Source organism: Aedes aegypti, chromosome 3 (assembly GCF_002204515.2).
Source record: "Aedes aegypti strain LVP_AGWG chromosome 3, AaegL5.0 Primary Assembly, whole genome shotgun sequence".
Lineage (NCBI taxonomy): Eukaryota > Metazoa > Arthropoda > Insecta > Diptera > Culicidae > Aedes > Aedes aegypti.
In genome coordinates this window covers 237807612-237835221 of record NC_035109.1, presented here as the reverse complement: position 1 = coordinate 237835221, position 27610 = coordinate 237807612, and the positions used below count along the sequence as shown (strand labels likewise).

General features: G+C 39.2%; 1 long non-coding RNA gene across 1 annotated transcript; it reads right to left on the bottom strand.

The window, feature by feature from the left end:
• Positions 1-9160: 9160 nt before the first annotated feature.
• On the bottom strand, positions 9161-10412 carry LOC110678450. Its single transcript, XR_002501623.1, has 2 exons — positions 10188-10412; positions 9161-9200 (listed from the first exon to the last, which is right to left on the bottom strand). It is a non-coding gene; the product is annotated as an uncharacterized LOC110678450 (long non-coding RNA).
• Between the last annotated feature and the right edge of the window lie 17198 nt (positions 10413-27610).

Below are 27610 nucleotides of genomic sequence, written 5' to 3'. Positions count from 1 at the left end.
TACTTTAATGTCTTCAAATTTTAGGAATTTGTGTGTGTTGCAGATGTTAGATTTGAGATATATCTTGGTGTTGAAGCATTCAAAAAGATTTAAAATGCGATAGTAACCAAAATGTCACATACAGCCAAATAGGGAACCACTATGGCCATAACTGGTACACATTACCTACAAGTTATTACATTTATGTTGATTTTAATAAATGTTTACTGTTAAATTCCTTTAAATAAATTCCATTGTTTTCTTCAAGACTTCCTTCATAGGTTTTTTCCGGATATCACTCCAGACAATCCTGCAAAAATGTATCCATGAGTTATCCCAGGATGCTCCGTGGAATCCTACAGGGATTTGTTTGAGATTAGTAATTGTCCTGGAGTTATCACTTCGAAATACCTGGAGTAAATGCTTGATGGGTTGAGAATTTCATTACAAAAATTCTTGCGGAATCATCGAAAAATTTGTGGTAGAATCCCTGGAGTAATATGTGAAAGTATACCTGAAGAAATCGCCGCATTATTTCCTGGAAGAATCTCGATATCCCGGCAAGTTTCCTTGGAGGAATCCATAAAGGAGCAAACTTTGAAGGGACCGCACTGCCACAGTTCCCACGCTATCCTTGGCGAAAGCGTTGGAGATTTCTTCTGTGTCTCCCAATAAGATGCCGTTTTGCAGCAAGACCAAGCTGTGAATCATGGGTACGAGACCCACCGATCGAATATCTTTCCATCTTGTAAAAATGACCAATGGGCAAAAAGTTCTCAATAAAAAAACCTTTGGAAGTTGAGAATCATGCTCTATCCCGGTTGGGACGTAGCGCCAGAAACAAGAACAAGAATTTTATCTTTGGTATTTGACACGGGAGGGACATATACTTAGCCCTAACGGTTATCACGCAGCTATTCAGCAAGGTTGTGGGTTTGAATCCGGCTGGTCGAGTATCTTTTCGTAATGAAAATTGATTAAGATAGGGTAAAAGCATAGGTATTGGCCAGCCTAAGGGAAAATGTCCATAAAAATCATATGGGAAGCCGTATTTATACTACAAATGTGTCAAATGCAAGCTTTCAATCTATATCATGTATGTTACTGAGCTAAAGCCATTTTTTCGCTTTGAAAATCTCGTTGGTCAATAAAGGCCACAAGAACCAGTTTTGGCCAGAGATTTAACTCCGGTTCTTAAATTGGCCAATCACAGTGATTTCTAATGAGAATGGTCAAATTAGGAGTACCCTGGTTAAATTAGATTTATGGGAGTAAAAATTATAAGGAAAATGAATTGTTTTTTCATGCTTTGAATCAATTCGGACGAGAAAATGAATCTAGCTCTATCATGTGGATGTGATCTACTGAACCCAAAACCCATGCTGATTGGCTATGTTAAACGGTGTATAATCCACTATGGCTACAACTGGCGTATGGCCAAAACCTGTGCTTCTACCCTAGACAACATTCTGCCTAAATTCAAATGCTTATAACATTTCGGAAAACGGACGAAATTGGATGGAAGCATTCGATGGAAAATTTGGTCAAGATTGGCCATGCATATTGGGTACCGGAAGTTGTCCCGGATTTTCCGATGCCATGTCTAAATCACTTTTTTCTGTCTATGGTATTTTTGTGCAGTGTGAAGTTGTATAAATGTTTACAATTTTCCTAGAAACTAGATCCAATTGAAAATTAAACGCCACAGAATGCATTAAGATTCGTTGGAAATCTTCCGAAATATGGCCATTTCTGTAAACTGGTTCTGAAAATATGGTCTGTGATGTTTGTTTTTCCAATCCAACTGGTCTTCAAACTTCAAGATGATGCTTCCGGGAGCAAAGTTAGAACTGTTTACTCTATAGTAGGTTCCTAGTATCTCGAGGGATGTGGCCAATTTAAAACAAGTCCGAAATCATTTGAATATAAGAATCATATTTTTTGAAGGCCTCGGTGTGAGAGGCGTGGGTTCTAATCACTGCATCAGGTGCATCTCACCACCTTTAGGAATCATATAATTTGAACTTCCAGGTTCCACAAAAGAAACCTTGTTGGTCAAAACTAATCTTCTCTAGTGAAGAAGCTACTAACCCAACGTTACTTGCTGGTTTGGACCAAACGCGATCTCATAACGATAAACAGCAGCTCGTTAAATGCTCGCTCCAATTCCCATGACTGTCACCCATGTGCCTCTCATTCAACCAAATGGCGCCCCCAAAGGCGGATGATCCTCTTTATTCCCATATTTTGCATGACGATCATTATTTATTTGTCCGAGTGATTGTCAAATGCTGACATTGACACTGGTCCTTTATGGCGGGATATCATGTTCGCAGACAATGTCTCTGTTGTCAGTAGCTTCGACATAAAATGGGACCATCCAGCATCATCCATAGTTGCTGATGATGGCACTAGTTCCTATAGCTGCTACCAAAGCCAAGACGTTTCCAGTCAAACAACATTGCGGTGCAGTCGGATCAAACCACACAAAGCTATTATAGTTTGAAGTGCGCGCACTCTTTGAACCAATAAGCCGCAGATATCGCGGTTTCAAAGGCTGGAAAACAAAGCTCGACTTATAACTGATGTTCGATGCTCGTCGCCGGCCATGAGATGGACTTTTTTCAGGACCGGCTTGAGGATTTAGCTACTAAATTCCATTTGGTTCTTCCGCTTTAGTTTTTCCATTACAAAAAGATCCTGGACCGACTAGGAATCGAACCCAGACACCTTGAGTATGGCTTTGCTTTGTAGTCGCGGACTCTAATTACTCGGTTAGAAAAGGTCCCCTAACTAACTAAAAATGGCATAGCTTCCGCCAAAATATAAAATTTTTTTTTTCATGAATTTTGAAAAAGCTTGAAAATAAGGCTTTTTTAAATTGTCTACTTTTTCAAATTCACACAATCATGTGCATCAAAAGAATTTGTATTGAAAAGTTCTACGAAACTAGAGTGCAAGACGGCTTTCTTGATTTATTCTTATTGCTTTTTAATTTTAGTTGGTTTGACCCAACGTCTCCCCTTCGATGGGGTGAGAATGGACTTATTTTCATATGTTTACCATTCAATGCAAATCAAACGAATTTCAAATACTTGTTCAGTATTTATTAATGCAGTCCCATTAATGTATTCTCATATTCAGAGGAATACTGCTTGTCAAATTATGAAAATGGGTTTAAAATCAATCAGGATATACGCATTTTTTGGCCCAATCTCACCTCGACGATAATAACTCAAAAGGTCAAAGATTTGTAAGAGTTTGAACTTGATATTTAGCTTCAATGGCCATAATTATGGTATACATTAACATTTTCAATAATGGCAATCATGATTATATGGGTGATCAATGTTATACAATATTAGCTGTACAAAAAATCTCTTAAAACATTATTTTAACATATTTCAAACTTACAGAAAACAATATATATTAAATAGTCACAAGCGATGGGAGCCAGTACTTGTTTTAAACATATATAACCTGCAATGTTTTTTTTTTTAATTTTCAACAAATATCCAGAAAAACTGATCTATTTACCCCGAATGAATTCGGCTTGTTTCATTAGAATATACAGTTTGCTTGTTTTTATTAGAACATACAATTGAAACGGCCCTGCTTTCAAGTAGCAAATTGAAGATGTCACAAAAACAATCCCAGGAGGCTCAAACATACTGATCTTCCCATTTTTTCCCGGCAAAATAGACCACATGCAGAAAGCATATACACTGAGTAAAGATCATCCAGGCAGGGCTTTCTCTGGTAGTGGCAGGGAATGTCGGCTGTCGTCACTACAAACGGCGCGACTCAACTCATCTACCCTTGCTCTGTCGGGCACCATCCAGGTCTCCTCCGGCAGCGAACAAACCGAATAATAAAATATAAAAATTCTTACCGGCGCAATTACCCCTCTGTTATTTCCCATTTGAATATTTCATGAAATATTAGTCTATTATATGACAATCGCGCAATTCATCTCTGCTGGCATCAGGCGGTGAAAGACGAAAGATGTATGCCCATTGAGCATGGAATAAGTGCGCACTTGCTCTATTGGAAATTGTTCTCTGGGAATTCGGTGGAATGGTAATTACAGTGTAGAAGAAATTCCTGACCTTGAACACAGTTTGCTGCAAAAGACGTTTATTTGAAACACACAGAACTCGTCACAATTTACGCCCTCGTTCAATCATTCCTAGGGCTTTGCAGTGGTTGTTGGTTGGTTCTTTAACGGTTTTGGAGTGAACTTGATCTTCTCGCTGTTCTTATCCTTTTTCTTACCGTGGCATTTACCTTTGCCGCGGTTTCGACCGTGATGACGTTCGCCGGAGTTGGAGTTGTTCTCTTCAGAGGAATCGGCATCCGAGTTTTGGGGTGTTTTAATGGTAGACGAACCATCCTTTGCTTCTGCCGTTACGGTTATTGAATCGGATGTTGGAGCATTGTCCGCTGTAGGAACTTCCTGTGATTGGCAAAGCTGGAAAACTGCCAAAGAGGCGACCAGCAAGAATAGAACAGTAACTTTCATGGTTAATACTGTGTAGCTCAAGTCTGTCAATTGGACCAGTTGAACTGTAATGGATTAGATGTGTGATAAGCTTTTATAGCAATCGTAAGCTTGCTGAATGGAATAATATATAATGGAGTACCTTAGGACAAATGGATGTTAATGAGTATTTAATGTGATATGATATTATGGTTAGATTACAATAGGCACGTAACTATAATCGTGCTCCAAAATTTTCCAAATGGGTGTTTTTTTCACTCCAAATAAGTAAGGCATTTTCAACCATAATCATCATACATCATTCGTATTTTGATTGAATGTTTTGATACCTCTCTGTTGTACATGGTGACTGGTACCCTTTCCTTGGGTTGATTTCAGGCGATTTTGATGTGCGGAGGTTCCATCCTTGGAATTGGGCCAAGCAATAGATCGTCTTGCTTGTCTATACGAAACACTTTATTTACATTTACATGACACTTTATTATACACTAAACATTCACTTTATTGCACGCTAACATTCAACATTTATTACACTTAATCTATTCAAAATTTTGATCTCACGACCGTTCACTGCTCTAAGCGATTGGCATCTTATAACTAACTCAAATCCGTTTCTCCGTCCCTTGACCTCTTCAAAAATGCATTTTTTTTTACTCTTCCCAAATGTTTCGTATACATTGACTGCTGTATTAGAGATCAAACGTTGTGTTGGGTTCCCATGATCTGATATACTGTGGTCATGAAAAAGGTTCTACTGCGATGATCAAGGGGTCATCCGATCAGTTTTCTGGTGGTTATTACAAGCTTATATACATGGTGATATACTGACCACCCTAATTTAAACCAAATTCTTAGAGCAGTGTTTTTGGAGTTCAATTTAGCAACAGCTTGAAACTACATTTATTATCCCAGTAAACAAAACAAGCAACAAAATCAATTTAATGTTTTTTCACGGCTATTTCACTTACTTAACTACTTACATTATTAGTTTTTCCTCCTTTTTCTATATAGGTTGATTGCTGCGGCGCGATTTCTGGCTCTCTGCGATATCGAGAAAAATGGTTTAAGGCTAAGTAGCCCGTCATTCGTTTTGGCAACAATGATTACTTTTCAGCATGCATTTCAAAGTGATAAAACTCAGTCTTGATAGTTTATGTCGACTTGAAAAAGAATCACTGTACGCGCTAACATGCATAAAGTATGCTGATACCTTTTCAACTATGTCAGTGCAAAACCAACTGATTTTCTTTGATTCGAAATCGTGAGATGAATTAGCAACAATCATTAACGACGCGTACAAATTTCAATGACGGCCTACTTCGCCTTAAACTGTATATTCTAAATGCTAATAAATGTTCATACCACTTACTGCGTATTCCTAATAAAGCAATCAGGATTCTTAGTTTTTCTAGAAAACACCGTAAAAAATCATGAAGTATGTTTTAGGGTGTTCTTGGTGAGTTAATGTGCGGTTGTCGTGTCTCTTCGTAGAACGTATGTTGACTTACCGTGGGATGGTACGCAGCTGTGCCACACACCCCATCCCCGTAATTATGGTGAAGATTCCTCAGCAGCACCGGTTTTACTCTCCTGCTCCTCGAGCACAGCTGTCTTCGTCACCAGCCTCCTAAGCTTACCCTTTGCGGTCTTGACTATCCCCTGCCGGATTAGACCGTCCGCTCCCGGGTAGACCTCAGTCACGATGCCACGAATCCAGCTCTTTCGCACGGCTTCGTCAGTGATGTATACCAGGTCGCCACAGTCTAATGGCGCTGACTCGGAGTGCCACTTCGCTCGCTGGTTGATCGGCGGCAGATACTCGGATATCCACCGAGCCCGCAATATATCTGCCAATCGCTGTGACCGTTTGTACCGGTCATGCAGTGCTTCCGCCTCGCCAGACGGTGGAACGGTATGTTCCGTGCTTATCTTCTTCTCGGATTCGCAGCTGATGTGCATCCGACTTCTCGTTCTCGAAACTTGCATATCACCGCCGGCAGAACAGTCAACATGACCGGACTCTTTAGCAATTTCGAGTACAGTAAAACTCCTTTAACTTCTGCTCTGGCGTCCCACACCAGATGAAACTTCTTCTTGAATACAATGTTCAGCGGCACGTACCATATCTGATTGCAGTAGAAAGCCATCAGAGAGTCGGCTACCATGGTGTGAACTTTGGCGTAAAGCTCGGTATCCTTCCTCTGACGATTTTCCAGGTACGAAAGCCGCTTGATTGTCATTGTCATTGTCATCGGGTAGCTGTTGGAAAGCTCAGCATCGTCTACTTTCCACAGCAGGCCCGTTTCGAACAGGCCGCCGATTCTCTTCGTCGTCTTCTTCAATATCTCCTTCACTCTTCGGTCCTCTGCCGACTCAGGGAGCAATGCCACGGAAATGCCGGGCTCCTCCAGCGTGTAGTGGCTTTTGAGCAGGTCTTGAAGGTCCTGATTTGTCACTGCCTCGCATGTAGGCGCAGAGGAGGAAGGTCAAGACAGCAGGAGGAATGGCTTCATCAGTATGGCGGATGAGGGAGACGTGCCAACTCCCACAATACATAGGTGAAGTTGAAGTTGCTATCAAACAGCTTAAGAACAACAAAGCAGCTGGAAATGATGGTATTGGAGCGGAACTCATTAAAATGGACCCGGACGAGTTGGCCACTTGTCTGCACCGATTGATAGCCAGGATATGGGATACAGAACAGCTACCGGAGGAGTAGAAGGAGGGAATAATATACCCAATATACAAAAAGGGTGACAAGTTAGAATGTGAGAACTATCGAGCGATCACCATTCTTAACGCAGCCTATAAAGTGCTTTCATATCATATTCCGCCGTCTATCGCCACTGGCAAGCAGATTTGTGGGAAGTTATTAAGCCGTTTTTGTGGACAGGCGATCGACGACAAACAAAATTTTTATGTTGCGGCAGATCCTCCAAAAGTGTCGCGAATATCAAGTCCCTACGCACCACCTATTCATCGATTTCTAAGCGGCCTATGATACCATCTACCGCGAAGAGCTATGGAAGATTATGGACGAGAATAGTTTTCCCGGGAAACTGACTAGACTGATCAAAGCAACGATGGATTGTGTGTTTGAAACACGTAAAGGACTTCGATAAGGCAATGGTCTTTCCTGCCTCCTGTTCAATATTGCGCTAGAAGGTGTTATGAAACGGACGGGCTTGAACATGCGAGGCACAATCTTCAATAAATCCAGCCACCAAAATACACAGTTTGTCCTACAATGCTTGCTAGAAAGTTTTTGAAACATGTCATGTCTCACGTAAGTCGCTATTTTGTTTTGTTAAACCTTTCAATATTGAACTTGAATGGAGATGTTCTACTAAGGCATATAATTTGTTTTGCAATACAAATCTACCATTTTGCTGAAAATGTTCTAATTACGTTTACTATGTTTCAACCATATTATGTTTTATTTTTGTCTTCTTATGTTTATCAAAACATGTGTTTGGTTATATGTCTTATTTCGGTTGTTTTAGACATGTACGACAAATAAACAGTCTCAATATGTTATATTCATGTTACATGTATGTCATAATATATACTCTTTTCAAACATGTTCTGAATAAACAAATTATGTTTATTTTCAGTCAAATATAAGTTTTCCTAGTTGTCTATAAAACAAATGCAACAAAAGTGACATTCAATACTTTTGATAGCATGGATAATACACTGCCGGCTAAGAAATTCACCATATGGTGTTCACTGAATACTTTTAAACAAATGTTTTGAGTAAATTATTATTTTTAAGGTATGCTCTAAATACCGATTTATCAATTTATATGAATGAATAGAGTGTGGTGGTTGTTTGCCACTGTTTAGTACGAAAAAGGTTCAATGGAATTACCCAACTCGCTTACAGTTGTGTTCATGCAGGGCTTACGTGTTGTTGTGAAAAATTGTGGGAAAAAAATATAAATACTTAGAAAACACTTCATAGTCTTTTGGTTTAAGAGTTTCTGTCAACAAAATTGTAACATAAAGTTTTCCGGAATAGTTTTTGGTAATAACCTGATTAGACTATTTTATTTCGGGTACAAATCAACATCGGTTCGTGAGATTTGAGAAGCAACTTCCATGCTACACAGCAAAAAAAGTTGTTGAATATTACATCAAAACTGCTGCAACCAAGTCATTCCTTCGGTTGTGTAATATTACACAGTCCGACGTACTCGCGGGCTTTTGGTGTAATAAATGCGACCGATGTAATTTTGTCGATGTAATAGTTTCAACGTACATAATACAACGTAATCGATGCGATGTAATAGAAAAACTGTGTAATCAAGGCGATTTGACAGCGCTCGGTAATTCTGCACAATAGCGATTGAATTGCTTTTGTATCCTTTTATGCTTAAAGCTGTTATAACGGTTTTAACTCAAAGAAAAGAGTACTGTAATAACATTATTGGAACTTAAAAAAGGATAAAAAGCAATTCATTCAGCCATTGAAGAGAATGCAAATGCAATCAGATAAAGAATAACTGAATATGAGTTATATAATGTATTCATCACATTTTATTATTTTCGGTATTATTCGTTAATTTTTTTACATGGTAAGGTACATCAAAAAGACCATCTGACAGTGCTTCCAGAAGGAACATTGGCTTGAAAACACTGAAAGTATTGAGGTAGACATAGCGTTCTTACTCCTTAGGAAGCCGTTGAAACGATCTGGTCGTTCGATCGGGTGGTTGATCTGGAGGAAAAAAGAAATAAACAAGCGAAAAAAATAGTTAAATATAGAATCTAGCTTTCGCGTCTTACATGAGAAAATTAATAATAAACAAAAATGTCATGTTCGAGTATTTCTACTTTCTTGAAAAAATGTCTACCATTCTGGAAGTTTTTTCAAGAACTCCATCCTTTGGTAACTTTCTATACAATTTGACATTATTATTTGATTTGATGCTTATTTGATTATGATCAATGAATTAACTGCTTTGCTCATGTCCGAAATAATTCGCTTTATTAAACTTGTCATACTATGCTCGACTCCTGCGATCTGTTATTTTCTCGATTACTGTGATTGATCCTATTTAACTTTAAACATTATTTTCATTATTAATCTTATTCCCTACACGTAGTAAAAGTTAGTTTTCATGGTAACCTCGATGGTCCCTTGGATTGCATTTGCACTGGTTTTGTGCTCTCCAACTCGATTCCTCCCTAACTCCATGGTTCCTTCAATATCGACATATGGAGAGTTGACTGTAATCTCTGGGAATGCTCAATTTCTATAAAAATTTGCCAGCGGATACATGTGAAGGTATTTCCGATGGAATGTTCGGAGATAATTTTGACCAACTTCCAGGATGAATTTCGAAAGAAATAAAAATAATTCAATAAAATTCTCAGGAGAATTATCTTGAGAAATGTTTACTTATAGGTATTAGGGACGCTCTATGATATCTCGCATTATTTATTATTTCGCCCAAAAAGCCATTGGTAACCAAATGTGTAGCTCGCTGTTTCTAGGCAAATGAGTACGTACTTTGGTTACGCCGCACCACCGACGACCCATTAGAACCAGCCCATGCACTGTATGTGGTGTACAAAATGCACAGACATTACCTTTGGCCTCAGACCCTTTTATCCCCGGAACCACATTACGGTATTTCTTCGGGGAGATATTTATGATTGTCTATCATTGCGCAAAATAGCCATTGCTTTTTGATTTGCTTACCTGTATAGCTGTCGTTTGTTGTATTTGATCTCTGGTGGGTCACCGTATCAGGTTTCATTCCCCAGCTGATAAGATTCGCACGAAATCCTCCTTCTCTCAATTGTTCTTCCATCCGATGGACGTAATTTGTGGATACGGCAATGGAACCGCAGGTAAATTCAGCAAAATCCATCCGCTTGCAAAATAGATCGTTAACAGCTCACCCCAATAGCCGTTGTAAACAATCGTTAACCTTCCAGTCGTCGCGCGGTTTGTCACCGTCAGAATCACTACGCTGCTGCTGTGAACGAACAGCGAGCTTTTTTCACTAGTGTTGTACAGAATACAACAGCGCGACGACTGAAGTGTTAAAAGACATCCATAATCACGGAAAATGTCCGCGTCGGATGAGAAAGGCGACACCGGAGGCGGGAGCAATCGGCCGACGTGTCGGAGGTCAAAATCAGGGATGAACCCGATGATGACAACGATGGGTCCTCCAATGGACATTGACGGATCTTCTCCTCCTGCATTTGACCCCGCAGCACTGGAACTACACCCCTTTGGGACAAAGTTACCGGAGAAGACAAGTCCGACGCAGCCGATCCAGACGTTGAATGCTGGCGGAATGCCCGCCCGGATACGGAAGAAGATTGTTCTTCGACGATGATCTGCTGATCAACGATCGGATTGCCCGAAAGGATGGTACTCATGGGACCCAGGGTCAGCTAACGCATCGCATCAGCAAGCACTTGTCACTCCGGGGAAGAATTTGACCCGTCCCGGAAAAAAGAAGAAGGCCTTTTCGTGGTACATCAGGATGAAAGACAGCTTGATGAAACGCAAGGAAGACCCGGACGAAAAAGAAGCCACGGGCACTCTGCGGGTCATCAATCCGGTCGCCCTACTGGACAAAGAGCCAGCCAACGGATCCTCAATACTTTCGAATTTCCATACTTTTCATCCTGTTGTAGGCATCCGAACAAGATTCCCTTGCTTTCCGAGCGAACATGGAAGATAAAGCTGATCTGGATTTCGTCCAAATTTGCAATCAATCCGTACGGAAGTAGACACTTCTGTTGAAAACAAAACAAATTATTAGATTTCTGAATGTATTAGGGCAAGTGTACCATTAGTGGTGCAGCTAAGGGAAAACTGCTAAAACATGGTGTTAAAATCATGAATAAATTATTTTAGCGTATCATTCGATAGATCTTAAATTCTTCTATCATTCAAACGCATAAAAATCACGATTCATTTGAAATTTCCGTGCAAAAAGCCTTGCACCAATAATAGGAACACTGTTCTTTTAGTGGAGGTATGTTTTAGGAATGGTTCCTTTAGTGGCGCAATCCATTGATTTCTTATGGGACCCTCCACTATTGGTACTGATGCACCACTATAGGTGCAAAGGAACAAAAAAATAAGGCAAAATAATTATTTTAAATAGTTTTACGGTTAAATTTCATAAATATTATTCGATTACTTGTATCATTTTCGCATCGTACATAACAGAAAAATATCACATAATCATTTATTAGCGCGAAACATGCCAAAACACACTACCTCCACTAAGGGAGCGTTTGCCCTAAACTGTTTTTAGGAGTATTCATCTAATAAAACTCACCAAAATCCGCAAAGAAAATCAACCCAACATGTACCACGACCTGGACGCGATGATGCTTTACAACAAACTATGGCCGTGTTGCGAGATTTATTATAACATCGTTATGAATGCGTTATGGCATTCATTCGTGTAATATTACACATATTCATGAGAACCACTTGGTTGCAGCTGGTTCTGTGTAATATCTTATGTTTTTCAAATGTAATTATTACACAATTGCGACGTAGACCAAAAGTGGAATGTTGTTCCAATGTAATTTGAGGTCGATGTAATATGACATCCAAAAGCATTACATCTTGATTATAGTACGTCGGCTAAATTACGTCGATGCATATTACATTATTTTTTGCTGTGTACAACTTCAATTTATGCTGTCATAGTCAAGTGATTTATCAAACTTATATCACACTGTAAATTTATGATCACACTAGTTGTCCCTGAAAACTTTTCACTGCCTTGAATGAAACAATGGCAAATGATTGGCAATGAATTTTTTGTCTTTTCCAAAAACACTCGTCATGCAGTGTGTCTAAGGGGACCATCTTTAATTTTTTAATTTAATTTTGAATATTTACCATAACGATGAGATTTTTGTTTCGAAGCTTTGAAAAAAGTAATAATAGTTCAGTAAAAGTTCAGTAGTGTATTAGTAGAAAACAAAATAATGAACTAATTTGCCAAATGTGATGATTCCTTTTTGGAAATATTCACTTGGCTTGATGTCGAAAAATGTATATTGAACGACTTATAAGGGCGAATTGATTTTTTCGAAGCAAATATGCACTTTCACCATAATTTTTGATTCGCATATTAATTTAGTGTTAAATAACAGTTATCAATCAATTACAGTTATGCAATCAAAAATGAAGGCTTGACAATGTTTGCAGTTTTACATTTTTCATTGTCGACCATCCAATGCATTTCCACTACCAAATGTTCTCAGTATTTTGCTGCGTTAATGGTTTGTTGGACAAAGTATAAAACATAATTATGTATACCTAAACCCATATGATACATAATTTTGACCACAAAAATATGTTGCACAAGCTCCACCTTCTGCGCTTTTCCAGTCATATATAAGTATGAATTCCAGTTTTTTCGCTATGAAACAGAACATTCTCATTAGTCATATTGAAGTCATTGTGATTGAAGTTGGGTTGGAGGTAAATACGTCGAAAATGAAATATCTGTTGGCTGGAGGAACCGAGTGCGATAGAGCTCGCATTGGCAGACGCATCCCAGTAAACATTTTGGCTGGTATATTTTTTGCTATACATCATTCTATATGAATCATATCACTCGTATAAAATGCATGAAAACGCTATATACACGCCAAAGTGGAGGCCATATACGCACTTCCCACGACTTTTTCAGACTTTCCATGGTCAGCAATACGATGCCACAAAATTCCGATAAAAAAAAAAAAGTAGCCAGCGAGACTCGAACACCAAACCTTTGGATTCCTAACCTAGTACTATACCACTACACCACAGACCGCTTCATGAATAAGGAGTGATTATTTGCCAATATCAAAGGAAGTTTGCTCTACAACACACACGCTTTGTTTTTCTTTGAAGCCCACCGCCAGAAGATACCAACCTCGGGTGGTAAATTTCGCTAAGTTATTGCGATTTCATTTGATGCTAGTCTGCATTGATATATGATCTGTCAGTTTATACAACTTGACGCGATTCTAGATTATACTATTTACGGCATGGTTTGTTGTCAACAAAGTTTGTCGACAATGAATCGTAGTGGAGAATTATATACAATTTGTGTTAACATTTATTTGTTATGATTTGGCATATTGTGCGATTCTAATTTTTGACGTATGAATATGAGATTTTTGGCACACATTCTTATACGATACGTGGTTCACTGGGATGATGATCGACGGGGATGAGTTTGAAGTGGTGGACGAATTTGTCCACCTCGGATCATTGATGACGTCGGATAACAACTGCAGCAGAGAAATTCGAAGATGTATCATTGCCGGAAGTCGTGCTTACTACGGACTCCACAAGACCTTGCGGTCCGGTAAACTTCACTTCCGTACTAAGTGTACCATGTACAAGACGCTGATAAGACCGGTAGTCCTCTACGGGCATGAGACGTGGACAATGCTCGAAGAGGACTTGCAAGCGCTAGGAGTTTTTGAACGATGTGTGCTTAGGACGATCTTCGGCGAAGTATGTGAGAATGGCGTATGGAGAAGAAGAATGAAGCTTGCGCAACTCTACGGTGAACCCAGTATCCAGAAAGTCGCCAAAGCTGGAAGAGTACGATGGGTGGGACACGTTGTGAGAATGCCGGACAACAATCCCGCAAAAATGGTGTTCACCTCAAATCCGGCCGGTACAAGACGAAGGGAAGCGCAACGAGCTTGACCAAGTGGAGCAGGATCTATGAAGTGTGGGGCGATCCAGAAATTGGATGTAGCAGCCATGGACTGAGTAAGTTGGCATAACAATGTGGCGCAGGTCATGTCTTGAAGGACGTAGTGCCAACAAAAGTAAAGTAAGTTGCATGTATGGTGGCTGACTATTCTCCTTCCACACTACCAACGCTAGTTGGTACGTAGACGGACATAACTGCTATAGGCTCTTTCAGTCGACCAACACGCAATTCGAGCCTCGCGTACAGATGGATATCTTTCAATCCGATGAAAATCTGCGGTGCGGCGCGATGAAAATCAGCAATCGGCAGTTCTCGAATGTGAGCGTACTGTTTCACCACTTCCGACACAGCCTGTGTGTGGTACGGAAGCTTCTAAAGCTCCACCGTTTGGGTGTTCTTAATATGGACTCCCCGCGGTCCATGTCACTCTGAGTGGCTGCGGCACGCCATGTACTCCTAATCGGCTAATCAGCACTTGTTCCACTAGCGTGTACGATGACCCTTCATCCAGGAACGCAATCGTATTCACCGACAACTTTCCACAGTGCAACGTGACTGACATCATGCGGAAAATGACGGAAGGTTTCGGTTGCATTGCGTGAATGTTGCAATTCAATCCAGCGGCTGGCCTGATAAAATAAAGCAAAGGATTGTGGCACTCCTTACATTCTTCGACATTGCAGCGGAAACTGAGTTTACAACCGGCCATTCCATGCTCGTTCAGACACAGCTGACATAACTTCCACTTGCGAATTGTATCCCATCGATCGGTGAGCTGAAGTCTCCGGAAATGATCGCAATTCCGGATTCGGTGATCCACTCTTCCACAAATCTCCATCTCTCTCACGGGTGGACCGCATCACGAGCGTGCATATAGTCATCATGTGCTTCGCTTCTCGCTTTCCCTTTCTTCGGCCCGTAATCGAAGTCCGAGTTCTCCGGATGGAGACCCTTCTCCGCACGCTACTACCTCGCCTGCGTTTTTAACGATGCTTGACAGGTAGTATGACAACGTGCGCAGTGTCACCACTTTGCTCTTCCTGCGATATCACACCCATTCAATCTGCGTTCCTGCCGGCAGCTTGTCTGTTAGCTCTTGTATGAGCATCGGGTTAAACGAGAGTGATAATCCAGTTGCAAAATGATCGGCTAGCTGTTGAACTACCACCCCGAATCCAATGAAACTCGCTATACGAACCGCTTTTGGTGATGCTGCATTGCGAACTTTCGACAGCAACATGTTGAGAAGTCGCTCAAGCCGCCAATACAACATCCGCAGCGTCTCAATAATCTTCGGGACCGATTTAGGTAGAAGCAATCTACTTCTAACTGCCTCCAGCGCTTCTGACGCCTGTTCTCCACCTTCTCTTCTTCTTCAGACGTCTCCGAACTCTGCAATTCACTTGCGACGTGACCTTCCTCCTTCTCGGAGCTTTCTTCGTTCTAGCTGGAGCTTTCTCCTTCGTCCTCGCAGCTTCTTACATCTTTCTCGGACGAATCTTCCTCTTCTTCATCGTAAGTTGTTGCACCTTCCGACTCTTCCTCGTCGAATCAATCGGCCCGTCGGCTCCATGCCACGTACCCAATGTTGCTTTCAGCTGCATCGTAGATGGCTGCCTTCATTGTACTCTAGCAGTCCTCAAGGGGGGATTCATTCAGCTTACCCTCTTTCGGTAATGCAGCTATGAGGTGCTGCGCATATGGTGTTGTGACATTCTACAGTACATCGGCGAGTATGCGTGTGCACCCTATGAAGTTAAGAGATTTCAATATCCTACTTACCGAGCTTCATATCGCTAATCCCTTAAGTTTGTCGCTGTAGTCTTCGCCGATTATACTGAATCGTACTCCCTCGTTGATTCTCCTCGTAGCCTGATTTGTCTCACGGCTGGATGGCAGGGCCAACCCTTTAGATTTCCGGAAGACCATTCCCTCTAAATTTACGGAGGGCCATAGTACATAGTTTAGCTCAGAGTCCTTCTCGGACACTCGGGCGATGATAAGCCACCCCTGACCTGGAGAACAGACGCTGTTGTGGACGAACCCAAACATGGAGTGCAGTTGCAAGTTTGCAGGAGCATATCTCCATTCCCTGTCATCATACGACCAAAGTTCCCACTCGGTTGGTTACCCGATGTTCCCTCAGGTCGCTCAGCTCATACCCCGGCTAGTACCACGAGGAGATAACGATAGGAATTGCTGGACAGGAGGCTAAGGATCACACAAAGGAATTTATTTTATTTTTCCAGGTACGTGAGATATCAATAGTTCGCCATTTACCTCTTATGCAGGGCTCTTTAATACTTTATCCAGGTTGAAGGTATTAAAAATTAACTGTTATATAACCTGTGGGCTTCGTAGCCGTGCGGTTAGCGGCGTCAGTCGTTTAGGCGGATTGCGCTACGGAGTGTGGGTTCGATTCCCGCCCCAGTCGGAGAAAACTTTTCGTCAAACGAAAAATTCTTCACTGATCCACTGGTCGTTCCATGTGTCCGTTGTCTAATGTTAGTAATGTTCAGTCTGTGCAGCCTTTGGCTGAAGACGGTGTAAATTGTCTTGTAAATTGTCTTATTAATTCAGTATTCTATAACAAATTACTCCTGTTCGGAATTTTGTCTCACCAAGTTATTGAACATGATATATGGGAATCAATCATGTTTATGATAGAATAGTTACCATGATTCAGAAGGTTTGTATACCTTTATGAATCTTTATTTACGATCAAAGCTCCAACAAATCTAACCCTTTCCTTTTGTATTATTGTAATGCCTAACCTATATTAAATCGTGAGTACTTAGGATAACCGAGCATAAATAGTTTTAAATATGTTAGGTGGTTAGAAGCAAAAGGGTGTAGGTAATAAAATTCTGATACAAAAAAAACATTTTCGATATTTTTTCATCAGGTTTTCATTCTATACAAATTTTATGGAATCCGAAAAAAGCCGATTTTCAACGAGTTATATTATTTTTTTCCGTTGAACGGAAAAATCACTTTAGACTACCGCGCTAAAAAAGCTTACAAATTGTAGAATATTTCAGAAAAGTAAAATCAAAACTGACCAATATATAACTCACACTCCTCTGCATTTTGCCCTATCATGTCACAACATTCATTTTTTTTAACGGAAAAGTCCCAAATTAATTCAGTTTATCGTTTTGCACATATTCTATTTCCTTCTCAATTCAATCTCAATTATCTAAACCAAAAATAAATTATGTGTTCAATTTTTTCTCTCCAGTCCATGATATCCAAACCACTATCGCCTATGCTGACAATCATCCACCCATGGAGTTCGATGCCGCAGCATAATATGGCGATTATTAATTTGGAGCAATTTGTCTCCATCAATTGAGAGTGACTAAATTGGTCACCGGGCAACTATTGAAGCCAAGTGCGCGAGAGTTATGTGCCACCATTCAACATCTCGGCACCATCGTGGATGCGTATGAAAATGGACAAAGTGCTGCCGATTTTGTCGCCTGATTTTTTATTCGCTCACGCCAAGTAGTTGCGCATGACGTTTTTTTCCTTATTACCATTGCCCGAAGCAATTCACTTCCATACAGTCAACACACAGCCAAGTGGACAGATGAATGATTGTCGCAGTCGATCGCGATCGCGAAAAAAGGCGCGAACTACAACGATCTGCCAGAAAAAAAGTGGAAAATTGCACATTCAAGTTGTTGCAGTTTAGACGGTTGGAAAAGTATTGCGATTTTTTTCGAAGGTATAGCAAGTATCGATACCAGAATATCGAAAACAAAATATCGGTATTCCATAATATCGGAAGTACCGGAACGTCCCTACTATAGGTCTGATCATTTCGGACCTCCCAGAACATTCACAGCTCCAGCGTAAGCATTAATAGAGAACAAGTTTATGATCTTAAAGCAAATTTTCTAACCAGCTATATTTTCTGCTGTACCAATATGGACTACCTGTTGTAATGCCAGAAAAAAAGCTCTACAGAGTATTCGAAATAAAATTTTGATGAATTTGACTAATGAGATACATAGAATATCCAATGTTGAAACATTAGAACGAGTGTCTAATAAGATAATCATTTTTTCTAGAATAATCCAATTCACCTACAAAAAAAATCTGAACTGATAATTTAAATGAAATCTAATGTATTGCCAACAATATGTTTATAATTGTTTAAATTAGTTTCAGTTAGACAATATTGTTGCCGAATAAAACCTAGATAAAAAAATATTGTAATATTGTATTATTGTATTAAATGATACCTTTCAATTAATTAAAACTGTTACGAAACTAGATCTCTTTTTTGCAAATAATGCTGATAAGGAGATAAATCTTCCACTTGCTGGTCGTTATCAGTGCAATCACGTAATTGAAATAAGTTTCACGATTCTGGCTCACTGGTCAATGCAGTCGATGGATGTCGTCGTTCGTTTTGGCCAATGTTGTGTCCCCCAGTGGTCGTGTTTCGTATCTTTTCGGGTGAAATTTATCGATATTACATCGCTGATATGGCTCCGTTTAAGGGAGCTTGTTCTGCTCCAGTTAAGTTCCCCTCATTACCGCACCAATTTCCACTTGCGCCGTGCGGATCGTTACCACCTGGTTCTTGAGCGTAGCAACGTCACAGCAAGTAAGCCGGTAGTTGGTGCGTACAGCAGTTCGGCTATGGTAAGTGCTCCCTCGGACAACGGACTTGACCAAAACCAGCTATGAGCGGCCAACAAGGAGCGGATTGAACCCTCGCGTGATCGCAGGACGCCGAAAAAGGCTTGTCGACGATGATAAATAATCGCCCGTTTGACAGCATTCCGTGATGTTGCAATTTGTAGGGTCGGGAAGCTGCTGTGAGGACCGAAATCTTGTAACTCGTTTGATCGTACAAATGGGCAACTGGAATAATTTGGGTTCCTACTGAGGGTTAAACGGGGTGTCCTCCCGAAAAGCAGAAAGCGAAACGTTACTACAGTCGTTCGGTGAAATTAATTACCTGATTGTTGGACAAGACGATCGAAGGCTAATTTGTAGCGAAATCTTTTGCAGCATTTATCTTTTCGGCGATGTTTGCCATTCATCGGGATGAATAAGGAGGGAGGTCTTCAGCTGATTACATGCAATATGTTATATACTAGAATATTGATTTTTTAACATAAGGAATTCACTTCGTAACACAGACTATAAAAGGCTTCATAGTTTATGTTATCGTCTCAAAAAAGCGCGTCGTCTCATATAGTGTGGGTTCGATTCCCGCTTCAGCTTTTTAATCTTTTCATAAACATATTTTTTCAAATTCTTCATTAGTATTATTCCAAACATTACATTCATTTCTTATATCTAGGTGCTCTGTGTTAGACAACACTTTCAACCTTTTGGTATAAATTAAGCTTTTATTAACATTTTGTTAACAACATATTACATTTCATTTGCCGTAGCAGTTACGAATTGTTATAAGTGAGTTGATTTCACCTGCATATAAGAGAAAAAAAACGCTTTCAATTTACTAAACCTAACTTAACCTAAATATATAACGCATTAATCGTGGCAATAGAAGCTAGCAACGATTTTGGTCAAACATTATAATTTTTTTTGACATTTATTCCAAACATTGAACATTGGATGTTATATGAAACTCATAAGTATTATACCAGGAAGGTACTGCCCATAACTGCATATTTGTAACATTCGACAAAAGTAGGCATTGAGTAAATGGGGTACCAAGTTTGTATTTTATTGCAGTATGGGAGGAAACTAAAATTTCAAAAAATCATTAAGAATTCAAAAGATCTTATTTCAGGCTGAAATTTTGCACAACTCATACCGCATATTGGGTGAATAGACAGAAAATTATACTGATATAAATTTTGTTGCTACTACATTATGAGGCTCATATATAATCTCAATGTGACTGTTATGCGGTTACATTTGCCAGTGTGACAAAACAACTTGGTATTTTTTTCGAATTTTCTAGAACAAACTCACAGATTTTAGTACGTTGATCGAAAGTATTTATCATTTGATGACTCTCCCCGGTATTAACTCCAATTTGTCAAAAATGTCGAATGTGACTGTTATGCAGTTATGGGCAGGGTAGCTTCAGAATAATTTTCAAAGTTTTATTTTGAATACTCTGCAGAACATTCTTTCTGGTATTAAAACAGCTCGTCCATATTGGTACAGCATATAACATGACTGGCCTGAACATTTATTTGAAGATCCAAATCTTGTTCTTATGATAAACTTTTGATTTTCTGTTAATAATTGAATGCAGACATTTCATATATTTGTTACATTTGGCTTGAATGCCCTCAATGTGATTTTTGAAAGTTAAATTCTTATCTTTCTTATTCAATTATCTTTTGTCATCCGCAAACAAAGATTTTTGACATCCCTGAGGTAACTCAGGTAAGTCAGATGTGAAAATATTGTATAATATTGCTCCCGAAATGCTGCCTTGAGGAACACCAGCTCTTACAAGAAGTATTCAGACCTGGAGTTCTGATAATTTACATGAAGTGTACGATTTAACAGATTACTTTGAATTATTCTAACAATGTATGTTGGTACCGTAATCCGGGGTAACATTGATCATTTTTCTGAGTGTTTCTTTAATATTTCGTTTGAAAATGCAAATGTTACAATTTTTATATTTTTAAAACAAGTACTGCCACTTATAGCTCGAGACTATATAGTGTGTTTTGTTTATTGAAAGATTTAGGTATGTTTAAAAAAATGTTTTAAGCGATTTTTTGATTTAGCTCATTTGGGGTAACATTGATCAAATACGTAAACAACCTTCGCTTATACTGAGAATGTCGTTACTGACTTAAATCATGGACCCTGAAGCCGATTATGAAGGCCAAACGCTAACAAGTCATTTGCTTTTTGAGTTATTTTAAAATTAAATACACCCCGAACCACGGAATACGCCTAAAGGTAGGCAATTTCCTAAGAGAATTTTAAATTCTTAATAGTAATTCGGTAATGTTGCCTATTTGAGCATACTTATAAAAGTTTTGACAACGGAATGTTTTTCGGCGATGTCATTTTTAGTAAGGACCACATCTTCCTGGTTAATATCGTTTGCAAAACTTATGTGAGACATGAATCTTCGTTAGTGTCATCCTTAACCTTTGAAATCATTGTTTCGAAAAGCTGACAAATTTACGCATGAGGTAAACGCAATTTTTGCAAAAATCTGCACATTCATTAGCATTCATGAGCTAATGAGAAAGAGAAGCACCATTCAGATTTTGAAAATGTTTCATCAATAAATGATAACACGAACTTTTGATGAGATGAGTCATTCCGATCAATGTTACCCCGCTGATCAATGATACCCCGGATTACGGTAAATTGAAATTTATTAATTTTACAATCAAGCATTCATGCTAAACACTGTCACATGCTTTTTCTATATCTCGAAGAGCAAGACCAGTACAATAGCCTTCAGATTTGTTGGAACGAATCAAATTTGTTGCACGTAAAACTTGATGAGTGATGAGAATCCGAACTATTCATTGGCAAAAATAGAATTTTAATTGATGTGGACCATCATTCTGATCAAAATGACCTTTTCAAAAAGTTTACTAATGCAGGATAGCAAACTGATTGGACGATTGCTAGAAGCTTCTGCAGAATTTTTGTCTGGTTTTAAAATTGAAACAACCTTAGCATTTATCCATTTGTCAGAAAAATATGCCAACTGAAAACATTAGTTAAATATATCAGCTAAGAATGATTACGTACTTTCTGGAAGTTTCTTGATGGTTTAGAAAATTCCATCATCGCCAGGGGCGTTTATATTTTTCATTTTTTGATAATAGTTCTCTTTTCTTCTAAATCAGTCTGCCAGGAATTTTCGAAAACGTTCTCTTGATTGAGAATGTTTTCGAAATCTTGAGTAACTTGATTTACCATTGGACTTGTGTAACAATGTTACAAGATTTAACAATATATGTATAGAAATTAAATTTTGATATACGTTGAATCGACCACTTCACGGGCTACGAAAGAGCTGCGAGTAAAAAAATGTATATAAGAGACGATGTTTTGCATTCTAGCAGTTTTAGCCGATCGCAACGCCATGGGTGGTGAGAATTTGAAACACCCATTTTTAACGATTCGATCGGCGTAGTGAATGGAAGTAGTCCCAAAACCTAGCGAATGTTATAGTCAGAGTACTTCATGTTAGCCAGTCGACAGTAAAATTGTGAGTTGTACTTGTGAATCCAAAGAATCCAATAATTAATGTTCATTGTAATTTTCTGTAGAAATCGAGATTATTGGCTAGTGGTTGAGACCGCGATTATAGGCCCAAGTGAGCCAAGTCAATTGAGCTAGTCAAGTGAGTTGTGGAATTTAGGAGTCTCGTTGTTCTATGTTCTATGTTAGATTCAAATCCAAAAAAAGCTCTGAAATTTCCTACCACGTTTGGAAACCGTTAAGCGAAATTCGCTCAAGGTCAAGGTAATTATTTGAATCAGATCAAAATTTGTTAACCGAGATGACCAAAATTATATATTTAGTTTTACATCAATTAGCTTGATAAAACTTCGCCAACAACATTTCGCCAATTCACTCGGTTCATGGCCGCTTCTCTCCATCCTCGACTGCGACCCACGCTCTCCAAGTTTAAAATTGTAATGTGCTCATTTGTTCTCGCTTGAAGGACCAACTATCCTTCAAGTGGAGGTGTTTCGTCCGGGTAGGTGTAGGGTTACGCACGCCGCGTGGCTTCTGGGCAGATCCGAAGGCCCGACCGCTTGTAGCTGGTCTCGTGCCGTGTTAGTGATTCAGCCCCAGCGCATCTACGGCCCATCGGAAGTTACCACTACTTCCGTGGTGCTAATTGGTCGCTATTTGCCGATTTTTACTCCAAAGTTGGCCTCGAAGCGACACTCGCGAGTGGATTCAGCGGGCCCGCCATCATCAAGCAAAACCGTGTACACGTGTGGTTCTAGACGGCAAGCCATCGTAGCCGAGACACGAACCACTGACATCACATGAGCAACAGGTCGATCGTCATCGGTCAATCGCAGCGAAAAAAACAGGTCAGAACATTCCTTTAGGCAATTTAAGAAATTAGAACTATTATTTCAACCCGAAGAATAAGCGGAAATACTCCATAACTAGAATAATAAATTGTTTAAATAGAGGGACAGCAGTACGGTAGCTACCGGTAGAAGGATTCAGTTATAGTTATTTTAAACACTGAGGGTCGGTAAAGCAGAACCCCGACAACAGGTTGTGGAAGTTTTATCCTTTTAATACCGAAATAAAAATTTATGCAAAAATTTACGACTGTCGATAAAGGAGAGAATTTTAGATAATTTGAGTTCGTTTGCGTAAATTAATTTCACAGTGATTCCCCATTGAATACCCCGTCCAAATTTAATATTTGGATCTAGTGGTGTGAAGCGAATCGTCGGTTCGGTAGTAATTTTAGTTTTGAAGAACTCGCCTTGAGAGTCTCGCCGGGTACACAAATCTCATCTCTTCGCATGCAAGTGAATCTTGAAGCTTGCTTGGCGCTTAAGCTAAGTGGTTATCCATCCGATTCGGGTTCGAATTCAGTCGCTCTAGTGCCCCTGGCTTCAACAATGGAATTTTCTAAAGTGTCAAGAGCAATGTCAAAACCAGATTTTGTTTGTAAAGAAATGTTAACATCAAGATTAGAGTCAATATATGTTTCATATGTATACCAATCGGCAAAAAAAAAGTTGAATTTGAATTTGAATGGAACAGGAACATGATCAGACTCAAAATCAGCATGAGTAATCAGTTGGCTAAAAAGATGACTATAGTCGGTTAGGACCAAATCAATTGTAGATTAATTTCTAGAAAAGGAAAAACATGTAGAGCTATTAGGATATTGAGAAATATCCTAAAGAGCACTCATCGAATAATATTCGATTTCGAATTCGGCCCAAAAAATTGACTTATGATTGCCCTTATCGGTTTATCTTCCTTTACTGGACAGACTTCCTTGACGCGAGAAGAACTTCCGCAAATCATGCATTTAGCATCCATGCGACAATGTTTTGTTCCATGACCCCACTCTTGGCACCGACAGTACTGATTGGGGTTCTGGAAATTTCTTCCAGGTTTCTGGAAAAGTTCTCAAGTCACACGGACATCGAACATAAGTCTTGCATTTTCTAAAGGTTTAATATTATTAAGTTCAATTTTGTTAAAGTGAACTTAATTATATTCTTGAGAATGCTTTTTCAAACGAATGCCAGATTGGATTCTCTTTTTTATAATGATAACGTGGACTGGGGAAAAATCAAGTAAATTATTTATTCCATTTTTGATCTCTTCAGGTTATAGTCTCTTGACAGACCTATCAAGACGACTTTGAAAAAACGTTCAGTTTTGTCATCATAAGTAAAACACTTGTGCTTCTTTTCTTCAAAATGTTTGAGAAGAAGCTCGCGATCTTTAAGAGTTTCCGGCTAAACGCGACAGTCTCCTTTCTTTGCGATTTGGAAGGAAACCTTGATTCCCCTAATGGAGTTGAAGATCTCCTGCCTAAATCCCCCAAATTCGGAACAACTGACCACGATAGGCGGCACTCTTTGCTTCCTCACTTGAATCAAAGAGCCTTGGCTAGAAACTGCTTCGATTTGGTGTTCGGAAATTTTTTCTAGAGCGTCGAACTGGTTGCTCATATCGATGCAATTACCAACATTATCCATTTCGCCCTTGGAAGAAAACGCGCATTCCGGAGAAACGTGCTCTCTTCCATTCTTGCCACGTTTAGTGACAGCTTGAAACCCCGCTTTTGCGGAAAGAACTTGCGAATTTAAAGATTCACCCTTCTTTTTGATAGTAGGGGAAGTAGTGGTAAAATGAACACCGTGCCTTTTATCAATAAAAAACTAATTTCGATGATTTGTTATCACGCATGGACGACTTAGAGCATAAATCTGAGTGTTCGAGTTAATACGTAGGTCAATTGAAGTGAAAATATCAACGATAACTAAGATTTTAGAAAACCACGTTTGAAAATTAGAACTGACGTAACTTTTAGCTCGGAAGACTTGTGGTTTTTCAGTAAGGTGAATATCGTTATGATATGATGTCAAATCTGATACCTTTAGAATTCTTTTTGAATGGATTGCAATTATTAATGGATGTATTTTCGGTGGGGCAATGAAAATTTTCGGAAATTTGTGTTTTGCTCACGTTTTTTGCATGGTGTTCATTTTACCACCAACCGCTGTTCATTTTACCCACATAGTGCAGGTAAAATGAACATTTGCATCACTTTTTGATAGCGATGAAAATATGTGAACATTTATCTATTTTAGTCTGAATCCATGTCGCTGCTATAGATTACATCCCTATTTTTGATGTTGTGCGATAGAACTATAAAAATTTCTCGTTTTTCTATCAGAAACAAGATGATTTCCTTAAGGTGTTCATTTTACCACCCCTTCCCCTAGTTTCAACCATGTTTCGTGGCCTTCGAGATGTTCTTTCCCAAGACGGTGTCCAAGAAAGATTACCTTTGCTTGCTTTCGCTAACGGGTCCAACGAAAAACCTAAGGCACGGGTCCAAACAAGGATCGTAAAAGAATTAATAGGCATAAAAATGAATCAAAATTATTTTTGTAGCACTGTGAAGTTAAGTACCACAGTTAAATCTCCAATAGAAAATGTGAAAATCAATATTCTTTTTCGACATTTTCCGACTTAACCCTTTTTGATCACAGTTCGTTTTCCCACCAATGAGAAGCATTGCAGCTACCGCCCGGCAACCACGTCATTGAAAGTGACACCACGAAGTGCAGGTAATAAAATTGAAATTAATCATAACCTGGTGGTGGTCGACGATCCGACGCGACAACGAAGACGACATGCGATGCATTTAGGTGGTCAAACGTGATGATGTGTGTGTTGCTCTACTCGACTCTACCGAAATTGTCAGCTTTTTTGTAGCATCGTTGCATTCACACAACACTGTCTGGGGTTATTTTTTGACCATTAACATCAAGCGCATCGGCAAGCTGCACGGTTACCTATACAGTGGATGAAGCTGCGGCGATGATGCGGTAGAGGGTGGATATGTAGACGACATTAAATGTTTTATGAACGCTTTTTAATGACATTCGGTGGAGTTTTGTTTGTCTCGCGGGATCTAGACGACAATGACACACGAGGAAATCGAGAGCCAAGAAATATGCAGCCTGCGGTGTTCACGGAGATTCTGTTGCTAACTGACCTCTAATGATGTGATATTTAACAAATTGTTTAGTTTTATAACTCGAGCATGTGCAAATGATTGTCGTAACTTATTATTATACCGAAATAAATAAACACAGTCAACTCTATAACTCTATATCCATACCTCAGATCATTAAGCTATTTTGTTTTCGGAACGTAGATCATTGCGACTAACAATTGATGTATTGTACAGTCATCCCACTGTTCTGGCTCAACCAAGAATATTTTTTTCAGAATAATTTATTATTGAAAATCATGCTGGTACTTTATAAAATAAAATTACTTCTTTGGCACTGTAAAATATGGTTGTTTTCGTCGAATGAATGACGTATTGAACATTGGGTGTTTTTGACTATGATTACAAATAAGGCCCCAAATTGTAAAAATGTAAACGATTTCAAGTTCTGCTATAACTAGTCTAGACTAGTTTTACAACAACTGGTTTATATTGGTACAGCAGACAGCATGGCTGGCTTGATAATTTCTTCATAGATGAAAAGTTTGTTCTTAACACAAATTAACTGGATATATTTTATATATTTGTTTATACATTTGTTACATTTGGCTTGAATGCTCTCAATGTGATTTCTGAAAGTCAAATTTTCATCTAGCATGGGCCCTAGATACTTTACTTCATCTGACTATTTTATTGGAACCCCTCTCATCGTGACAACATGTCTTCTGGAAGGTTTTCATATAAAGAACTTTTAGTTTATGTGGGAATATAATGAGTTGAGTTCCTAATCCTTAAATTAGGTGAAATATTCTATTTTTTCAAGTATGGACAACAAAATTTCAAACTTTTTTGCAATCTACTATAGTTGCCACGAAGGCTTCGTCTATTGGCGGAGAGGTCTATGTCATCCGTAAACAATGATTTTTGACATTCCTGAGGTAACTTAGGTAAGCAAATATAGTGTGCCTAGCTTTTGCACTAAGTGTTTCAGATTTGGAGTTCTGATACTTATCCTGAAGATAAGTTTTTCAATTTTACAATCAAGCCTTCATGCCAAACACTGTAGAATGCTCTTCTAATGTCTAGAAGAGCAAGACTAGTAGAATAGCCTTCAGATCTGTTGGAACGAATCAACTTTGTTACACGTAAAAGTTGATGAGTGGTCGAATGTCCATGGCAGAATCCAAACTATTCGTTGGCAAAAATTGAATTTTCGTCGATATGGACCATCATTCTGTTCAAAATGAACTT